The 9,856-nt window shown below is 44.6% G+C and overlaps 1 pseudogene across 1 annotated transcript in view; it reads right to left on the bottom strand.

Annotated features, from left to right (window-relative positions):
- Positions 1-208: 208 nt before the first annotated feature.
- The window catches only part of LOC308512511 (histone-lysine N-methyltransferase PRDM7-like), a 45,144-nt pseudogene continuing 35,496 nt past the window's right edge, over positions 209-9,856 (bottom strand). Inside the window, exons 9-15 of the transcript in view lie at positions 7,375-7,394; positions 5,703-5,859; positions 5,012-5,113; positions 4,542-4,813; positions 4,037-4,104; positions 2,755-2,948; positions 209-286 (exon numbers count right to left, since the gene is read on the bottom strand). The product of the transcript in view is annotated as a histone-lysine N-methyltransferase PRDM7-like (transcript). The remainder of the gene's footprint in view (positions 287-2,754; positions 2,949-4,036; positions 4,105-4,541; positions 4,814-5,011; positions 5,114-5,702; positions 5,860-7,374; positions 7,395-9,856) is intronic.

The following is a 9,856-nucleotide window of genomic DNA, read 5'->3' as shown; positions in this document are numbered from 1 at the left end:
GAGGCCCTTGAAGTTCCCCTGTGCCTGATCCTTTTAAGCAAAGGTTTGGACCTCCATTTGACCTCTTGACCTTCAGCTTTGTCATTCCAGCCATGTGGACCAGTCTGTTGCTGCTGCTGTTGATTCTGACGCTCTGGGCCAGCTTCCTCCGCCTGGATGTGCTTTACTGCAGATGCTCCTGACAGAATCTCAGAGGGGTGATTGCGTTTCACATGTTGGCTGAGGAATGTCCGACTGGAGAAGGCCACAGAGCAGGAGGGACATGGGTGGACCTCTGGCTTTGGTTCTGCTGGAGAAGAAAGTTTTGGTCAGGGCAGGTGTGGGCAAGCCTGCCTGTGCCGTACGCTCTGTCTCCTGGTAAGACCCGTCCCCGGAATCATTCTAGCTGTGTTGACAGTGCAAGCTCTGCCTCCCACAAAGTGTTCCTTCACTGTCTACTTTTCTTTTTCTTTGTCTGCACTACTCTTCTTCAGAAATCCAGAGACCCCATATCAAAAGTCTTTTCTACAGCCCTGGCCAGTGTGGATCAGTGGATAGAGCCTCAGCCTGTGGACAGAAAAGTCCTGGGTTTGATTCCCATCAAGAGCATGTGCCTTTGTTGCAGGCTTCTCCCCAGCCTGGGCCCTGGTCTGGGCGTGTGCAGGAGGCAGCCAGTCAATGTGTTTCTCTCACATCGACATTTCTCTTTGTCTTTCCCTCCCTCTTCCACTCTCTCTAAAAATCAATGGAAAAATATCCTGGGATGAGGATTGAAAAGAAAAAAGGTCTTACAGATCAAGGACCATCAGAAGGCATTTCACTCCTTATATGGGTTGGACTATTGTGACCATTCCATATACATGTATCTTCTAAGTCATGTTAAAGAGAAAAACCACAGGCCTGGCCAGGTAGCTCAGTGGTTGAGCATCAACCCATGAACCAGGACGTCACCAGTTTGATTCCTGGTCAGGGCACATGCCCAGGTTCTGTGCTCGATCCCAGCAGGAGGCAGCTGATCCATGTTGATATTTCTATCCCTCTCTTCATTTCCCTTCCTCTCTCTCTCAAATCACTAAAAATATTTAAAAATAGAGAAACCATAGGCCCCAACTAGCAATTGCTTCTCTCTCAGTTTTCCACAAATCACAAAATGGAAATATGTCCTTCCTCACACAGTATTCCTACTTGATTTCTTTCAGTGTTAGCCTACTTCAAATACACTACAAAGTCCTGTTTCAGAATATCTTTCCAACCATCCCCTAGCCAGTTTGGATCAGTAGATAGAGCGTCGCCTTGGGGACTCCAGGGTCCTGGGTTTGATTCTAGTCAAGGGCACATACCTGGGTTGCAAGCTCAATCCCCAGCCCTGGTTGGGGTGTCTGTGGGAGACAAGCTATTGATGTTTCTCTCTCTGTCTCTCCCCCTTCTACTCTCTCTCAAAAAATAATCAGTGGAACAATATCCCTGGGTGAGGATTAACAACAACAACAAAAATATTTCCCCAACCTGCTTCTTAAACTCCTGACTCCCATCTCTCTCCATCCAGTCCGCCTTCCTCTCTCACTGGGAGTTGAAATAATCTCAGAGGGGATTCCCCACTGAAGTTTATTTCCCCAAAAAATTAACAAAGCATAGTTTTAGAACATGCCACTCTGCAGCGGAAAACTGCTCAGTTGTCCCGTCTCACTCAAGAAAGTCCCCAGTATCTCAGCTTGGATCATAGGCACTGTATTTCCCGGCTGCTAGGCATCTGTCCAACCTCTGTTCTTGCCCTCTGTACTGAGACTGAGACGGGAGTAGCCCTCAGCCAGCTCAACACCCCACCTCTTTCCTTCCCTGCACCAGCCACTCCCTCTGCCTGGGACCTTGTGACACAACTGTTGTAAATGTTGTCTCCTGAGAAAGCCTTCCCTTGACCTTTGCAATCCGGCACACCCACCTTCCCCTCACACTGATCCCTAGGCACTTGTCCTGGGCCCGTTTTCTCCAAAGCGCTAACAACTGTGTGATATTAAGCACATGCATATATGTCTGCCGAGGCTTCCATCCTTCACCAACCAGCTGCTCAGGAGCAGTGATTCTGATCATCGTGTTAATTGGTATTTCCAGCTCCCAGAACCCTGTGTGGCACCGAGTAGGAATTCACATGACAAGTCACAAAATAATGAATGAATGCATGTTAACACACACATTTCATTTAGAAATATGCAGTAAATGAAGAAGAAACAGCTAAAGTGTTAAAAAAAACAACAACCCAAAAACAACCACCTTGATGAGAGAGCTGGTTAAGTACCTGAAACATTTTTTTTTTTTGGCTCTGATTTTTTCAGCACTATATGATGCCGTGCATTTTGTGCATGAAGTATTTTTAAAAATGTAACACAAATTGGCCCAGGCCATTGTGGCTCAGTTGGTTGAGCATTGTCCCATTTACCCAGAGGTAGCCAGTTTGATTCCTGGTCAGGGCACATGTCAGGGTGGTGGACTTGATCCCCAGTAAGGAGAATGCAGGAGGCAGCAGATTGATATTTCTCTCCCTCTCCCTTCATCTCTGTCTCTAAAACCAATAAAAGCATATTTTTAAGAATTAGAACAAAAATAAAAATATTAAAATTATTCTTAAGAATCAAAGTCCTATGTGATGAGCCATCAATTTCTGAAGCATCTGATTTGAAGCTTTGCTGACTCTAGAGTGGATTTTACTCTACTTGAGAGTTGGAGCATGAAAACTTCTAAGAATTCTTTCTTTCCATGTTGAAGAAGAGTGGTGCCCACCTCTCCCGGCCACAAGCTCTGTCTTCCACTTGCTGCCCCACTTGATGCCCAGCTTTTGGCCATACTCTTCTCCATACCAGACCAGCAGCTCACAGCCCGTCCTCACGACCCGGCAGGTTCGGTAGAAAATCTGCCTGTGATATTGAAAGGCCACCAGGTTCTGTTCTTCCTCATCCCGGGCGCAGTTCACGTACCTGGCGTTGAGGCAGATGAAAGGAAAAAAAACCACAGGCGATGAGCTTCCACTACCTGTCATATCGTGTCCAGATCCTCACTGACGCGTAAGGCCCTCAGCACTGATGGCACCCACCCCCATGCTCCTGGGGAAACTTCTGTTCAATGTCCAAGCCTCTGTCACAAGGTCATGTGAATTCCTGTCTCTATGTCCTGCTCACAGTGCTCATCCTGCCTAATGCCATTTCCAAAGCCTCATTCCAGACTTCCCCATCAAACCCGGTGGCCTCTAGCTTCTCTAAGCTGTAAGTCAGGTTCTGTGTTACACCCCAGGACTCGGGGCTTGCTCTAGGACTCACACCATTCAACATTCAGTCCAAGTCTCCCTTCTCTTCAGAGGCCTTTGTCGAGTCTCCCCACACTTTATTGAAGGCATCATTCAGTTGCCTCCCCCAGGTTCCCACAGAAATGTCGAGGTCTCTCTTTCTTAGAAAAATAACACAGAACAATAGTAGTTTATTCATAATCTGTCTCCCCTGACACAAGAGAGCCTCTCAGGAAAGGGCCATGAGCACTATGACTCTGCAGGCTCCAACATCCAGTTCTAGTTAGAACTGAGTCTGGGATGATGTGCTGCCCTCAAAGGTTTAGATTATCCTTGGTTCAAGGCTATGTGGGCACTAGGCACTTGTTGAAAAATAGGAAAATTAGAGTTAAATGTTTATGAAATAAAATGTTTCATGTCCGTCTGCAGTAAGTCCTCCCTAGGGACATGGATTGTGTGATCTGTGTAAGTAATGAATTCCTTCCTCTAAACTGGAATATAGTAAGTGTTTAACTAATGTCAGTTAGATAAATCACAGAGTAATCCAGGGTCCTCAAGGTTTTTCCCAGTGCCCAAAGTAGAGACTTCTATTTTGAGGACATATGCTATACTTTTACCTCCTTTTTTTCCTAAATGTCACTAGATGTTAAAGATCACTGTATGGAGAAAAAGGGGGAACAGAGTACTGAGGGAGACCATTAAGGAGGCATGATGGGAAGGACAGACATGTGGTTTGTGAGGCATGAGTGTCCTCTCCGGCACCCAGAAGCCTAGTGACCTTACCTCATCCAGTTGGCCTGAGATGTATCCTTTCCATCCACATACTCATAGCAGTTTCTCCCTTTGGTGATCTGCATTTCAGGAAAAGAAGTTAAAGGCTGTGTGTGTGTGTGTGTGTGTGTGTGTGTGTGTGTGTGTGTGTGTGTGTGAGTTTGAGTGTATATAATAGAATAATTACTTTATTCTAGTGTCATCAAATCTCTTTCAGCCTGCATGGTGATTCAACTGCCAATGGTGATCACAGGACATTTTTCTTACTCATCATCTACACTTCTTAGTCAATTTGTCCACTAAGCAGGAGCCCCACAAGGGAGGAGTCTGTACCACTTTGCTCCCATTTACCCTCTGATCCTTAGAGAGGAGCTCCATGTTCATGCAAAGTCCGCCCAGTACACAGAGCTAACTAACCATATGGTCCCCATCCATGTCCTAGCATGTAGAAGGTGGGGCAATCCAAGCCACAGGAGGGCCGGGAAGCCAGAGGACAGGGAAGAGGTAAAGTTCTCACCAGCCAGGAGTAGCCGCTGTTGGCTGTGGCTTCATCTTCTGTGATCTGACCCTCATAAGGGCCAAAGTGCAGGCCCACCGGCAGATCACATTCCTCATTCCACACTCCAAGCCCAGCCTCAGGGATGCCTGATGGTCCGATTCTCAACCCAGGGGGCACAGTGAGGGCTGAGCGGTTGGCATGCCCCTTGTCCACGGCACTGTCTTTTACAAACGTAGGAGGCCCGTGCACAGCACAGCTGTCAATGAAGAAGTTCTGACACTTCTCACAATCTGGAGGCAAGAGCAACAGGGATTAGTCAGGGTGCAGTGCATGTCCCTGCACTTGAAGAGTTTCAGAAAGAGCTCCCATCAGTGAGCCTCAATCCTATATTCCCGGTCACGAGAGGAAGGGAATGATTTGGGCACCCAAAGACCAGTGAAATTATTGCATCAAGGACATAACATGCTCCTTGGTTAGGGTGAGCTTACACAGGTAGTCATCGTCCTGGGGCTCGCTGATCTCTTGGTAGACATGGCCCTTTCTCTCTCGTAGGCTATACATCTTCACTTCGATCTCCTTTCTCCTGAGGTCTACATGAGAGAAGAGCTGGTGAACGAAGTGGGTCTGGAACATGAGTCCCTGACTTGTCAGAAAGCACACAATGTCTTCCCATCAAATGATCACCTGTTCTTTATAGTATCTGGTATTTTCCTCCATTAACTAAAAGACTAGTACGCAACACTGACTACCGATGGCTGATTCAATTTTAGTTTCTAGATGATCCCATTATCAGGTTCAACCTTCCAAGCTTTGGTCATTCATAAAGTATGTATTGAGGGCACGTTATGTGTTAGGCACTGAGTAAAGATCTGGGCACACAACACCAAGAGAATATGGGTGCTATTATCACAGATGGATTTATTGGACAACTTGCATGTGCCAATTGTTTGAGATTTAATTTAATGCTTTCAAACTATATGTGTCCCATGTTTCCTTATGTTCACTGTATACATTAGCATTCAGGAGCTCAGAGAGTTTGGAAGATTAGCTCAAAGCTTCAGTGCTAACTCCAGTTTCAAATCCAGGCCTGTTGAAAGTCCACCCCACATACCTAGGCTATACTGACCAGCCTTTCTAGAGGAATGAGTGGAACTGAAATCTCCAAATTGTTGAACTTACCCAATTTTGATCTAGGGTGCTTTCCAGAGGTACTTGCTTCTCCAGGAGGGGGCACTGGTTTCTGGGTCTGCTCTGAGCCACTTGTGGTCAACAAATTTGCTGTTCCTGACAATTCCTTCAAACTGGACTCATTACTTAATGGCGCCCTGGACTTTGCCTTCAGTGTGAAAGGCAAAGGGAAATAAATGTAACGTACATTTATTTAATTATGTAGGGTTTATGATATACATGACTTTAATGAACACTTCAACAACTCTTGGAAATACCTGGGAAGTATGAAAATTAGAGGAAAAAGAAATGGCCAATGTGGGTTTTGAATCGAAGACTAGAACCCATGCCTTAAGGCTCTTTCTTTTATAGCACATTGAGAATGAAGGATACTGGGAAGAGAATAAGACATAGTTGGGCCCTAACCAGTGTAGTTCAGTTGATAGAGTGTCGGCCTGCAGACTGAAGGGTCCTGAGTTGAATTCTCGTCAAGCGCGAGTTCCTTGGTTGCAGGACCCTCCTCCCTGGCCTGGACCTTGGTCTGGGCTTATGCAGGAGGCCACCAGTCATTATGTGTGTCTCTCACATTGATATTTCTCTCTTTCTCTCCCTCTTTTTTCTATTCCCCCTAAAAATCAATGAGAAAATATCCTTGGGTGAGGATTAAGAAAAAAAGAAAGAAAGAAATAGTTGGCAGAGCCCTGGCTGGTGTAGCTCAGTTGGTTGAACTGAAGGGTTGCCGGTTCCATTCCCAGTCAGGGCACATGCCCCAGTTACGGGTTATTGATCCATGTTTTTCTCTCTCACTGATGCTTCTCTCCCTTCCTCTCTCTCTCAAATCAGTAAAAACATATTTTTTAAAAAGAAATGGCTGGCAGAAACCTACCATGACAATAAAGGAAATTATGCTAAAATGTGCAATTTACTATATCATGGAAAGAATAGTTGTAATTAGATTAGTTGGTTCCCACCAATTCTGTTTGAATAAGGTTGTGCTACTAGCCTGTTCTCTTCATTTTCCTGACCTATAACATGCTAATTCTTAATGTTATAATGAACATGAAATATAATGATGTTCACCAAAGTGTTCTGTGAGCACTTTGATACAGTATGAATGTGAGATTACAGTCCTGCTATCAATGTCCCTCTCAGCCATCTCTATATTTGAAATCACGTGTAATTTATCTTCATTATTCTTTGACCCTACTCTAGTTTAATTTGTAAATTTGAAAGCACTCTTTCAGCAAACATTCAGGAGGCCCTCAGGGACCCTGAGCTGGGCCTGGGACTTCTGAGAAGAATCTGGTGTGAACCAAAGAGCTCACAATGCAGAGGTAGGCAGGCGGAGCCAATGATTCAAACAAGATGACACTGGCCTAATTAGAGCTCAGAGAAAGAAGCCATACTTCTTCTGACTGGAATGAGCATTCAAAACCAGTTCCAGATGAGCTTCTATTGAATAGTGTGTCATCTCTATGAAGTTCTTAAGTCACTTTATTTATTGTTTATTGTTTCTGAATCGTCAAACCTGAAGCACCCCAGAGTTGAGAGGCTTTCTTTTATTTGACTGGGAGGCTCTGATGCTGGGGTTGCTATATCCATCTTCATCTGGGACCATGCACCATGCAAACTGCCTATATATCAGTGAGCTTCTGCAAGTCGGAAGTCTTAGTGCATTTCTCACTGGAGCATAGCAGAGCAGAACTGCGTTTGGAATCATCAGTCAGTGAAAGATGTAATCATGTATGGATGAGACAGTGGAAAGTGCATAAAACTATGGAAATTTTAATGAGCTTGTAAGTGGTTTAGAGATGAAGCTATGGATTAGATTGCACGACCACCGATACTGTGATTTCAGACATACAATCAAACACTTGTATATGTCTGAAACCTCAGTTTCCTCATCAGAAATGGTGATACTTATAGTACCTACCTCATAGGGTTGTGGTAAGGTTTAAGTGAGTTTATGCACGTAGAATTCTTAGAGTCTGAAGCATTGTGAAGATAAGACCCGTGGTAGCTACTATTGTTGCTGATGTTATTAACGACTAAGATGATATTGGGCATTTTGTTGAAGAGGTCAGGAAAGGAAGGTGGCACTCTGATTTTTCCTCCTCTTCCCTGCATTTGCATCCAGGAGGAAGATTTTCTTTTCCACAGGATTTGGGAAATACTCACCTTCTGATGTTTATTCTGTTCCACTCTGAGGGCCACCCAAGAAGGTTTAGCTAAAAGATGGTGAGAAATCAATAATATATATAATTTCAGAGAGGAAGGGAGAGGGCGAGGGAGAGAGAGAGAGAAACATCAATGATGATAGAGAATCATGGATTAGCTGCCTCCTGAATACCCCACACCAGGGATCAAACTGGCCGTGTGCCCTGACCGGGAATTGAACTGTGACCTCCTGGTTCATAGGTCGACACTTAATCTCTGAGCCACGCCTGCCGTGTGAGAAATCAGTTTTGGTTGGTAATTGTTTCAAAATCTGGAGATTTTTATCTTTCAGAATTCTGAATTATAGAGTAATCCCAGGACAGACCAAGGATGATTGGAAAATGTTTCCTGAGGTTTCATTAGGCTTATGCTTTTATTGGGAGCATCAGCTAATTTTCTTAAAATGTTAAAAAATAGCCCTAGCCAGCTTGGCTCAGTGGATAGAGCATCAACCTGCGGATGGAATGGTCCTGGGTTCTATTCCAGCCAAGGGTGCATGCCTGGGTTGCGGGCTCATCACAGGTGTGCAGGAGGCAGCCAATCGATGGCTCTCTCTCATCATTGATGTTTTGATCTCTCTGAATTCCTCTCTGAAATCAATAAATATATTTTAAAAAAATAGACAAAACCCCATCTGTACTTCATCCTCTGTTCAATATATATATTTAAAGTAGAAGCCCGTTGCACAAAGATTCACGCAATAGGCCTTCCTTCCCCTGGCTGCCTGCACTAGATTTCCTCTGGCACCGGGGTCCCAGGCCTTTGCTCCAGCCACTGAGGAGAAGCCAAGCCTCTTTCGTCTTCAGTCTTCACTCCAGCCAGAGCCTTCAGTCTTCTCTCAGCCGCTGCCCTGGTTAGGCAAATTAACTGCCATCTTTGTTGGGTTAATTTGCATGTGTATCCTGATTGGCTGGCGGGCCTGGCAGAGTGACACCAATTTGCATGTTTCTCTTTTATTTGTGTAGAGTGGCCTATCCCTGGCTGGGCATCTCAGTTGGTTGGAGTACCATGTTTTACACCAAAAGGTTTCCGGTTTGATCCTTATTGGGGCCTACACAGGAGGCAACTGATGGATGTTCCTCTCTCACATTGATGTTTCTGTCTCCCTTTCTGTCTCCCTCCCTTCCTCTCTCTAAATTCAATGAATATCCTTGGGTGAGGATTTAAAAAATAAAATTGCCCTAAAAAGCAAAAATAAAAAATTGGCCTTTCATGACACAAGTATAATAAAGGTCATGTAACTGCAAAGAATCTCTACTCTGTAACCCAGCGCTTTCTCCTCTCTGTCTTCTGTCTTCACACTGGCCTTGTCCAGTCCACCTTGGACAAGGCACCAGGACCACCTTGGCTCCTTTCTTTCTTATCCTTCCTCCTTTGCACATTTGGATTGTGACCACCTTCTCTAATCACTAGATTCTGATCAGCATCACACAGTCTTAGGGACAAAGACTCAGGTCTAGTCACCACATAAACAGAGTTTCGGGCAAGCTGGACATAACGTCGTGACTTCAGCTATGTTTCAACCTCAGACCCATGGAACTACAGACCCTACCAATCAGACTTTCATGAAACCTGGCAGATGATGCCATGGCTGCCATGGAACCTGATACAATGATGAACTACTTCCTACCCTGGCCCACAACCCAACCCCCTAACTACCATGAGTAATAATTTTCCCATATGTCCCCATGCAGGTCTTAGAGCACTGCTCACCTGTCAAAACTTCCTCCTTCTATGTGATCACAACTCTTCTGAATTAGTTATTTTTTACTCACTGTTATATTTTTGTATACTTACTTGTTAATGTTCTATAAGTATACAATTATATTATTATTCTATTTTATTTTTTCCACCACCATTTATACTCCTGTATTATTATTTTTTCATCCTCACCTGAGAATATATGCTTATAGATTTTAGAGAGAGAAGAAGAGGAAGAAAGAGAGGGA

The sequence above is a fragment of the Myotis nattereri genome, assembly GCF_964212035.1.
Source record: "Myotis nattereri genome assembly, chromosome: Y".
Lineage (NCBI taxonomy): Eukaryota > Metazoa > Chordata > Mammalia > Chiroptera > Vespertilionidae > Myotis > Myotis nattereri.
This window is presented reverse-complemented; position numbering and strand designations above follow the sequence as displayed.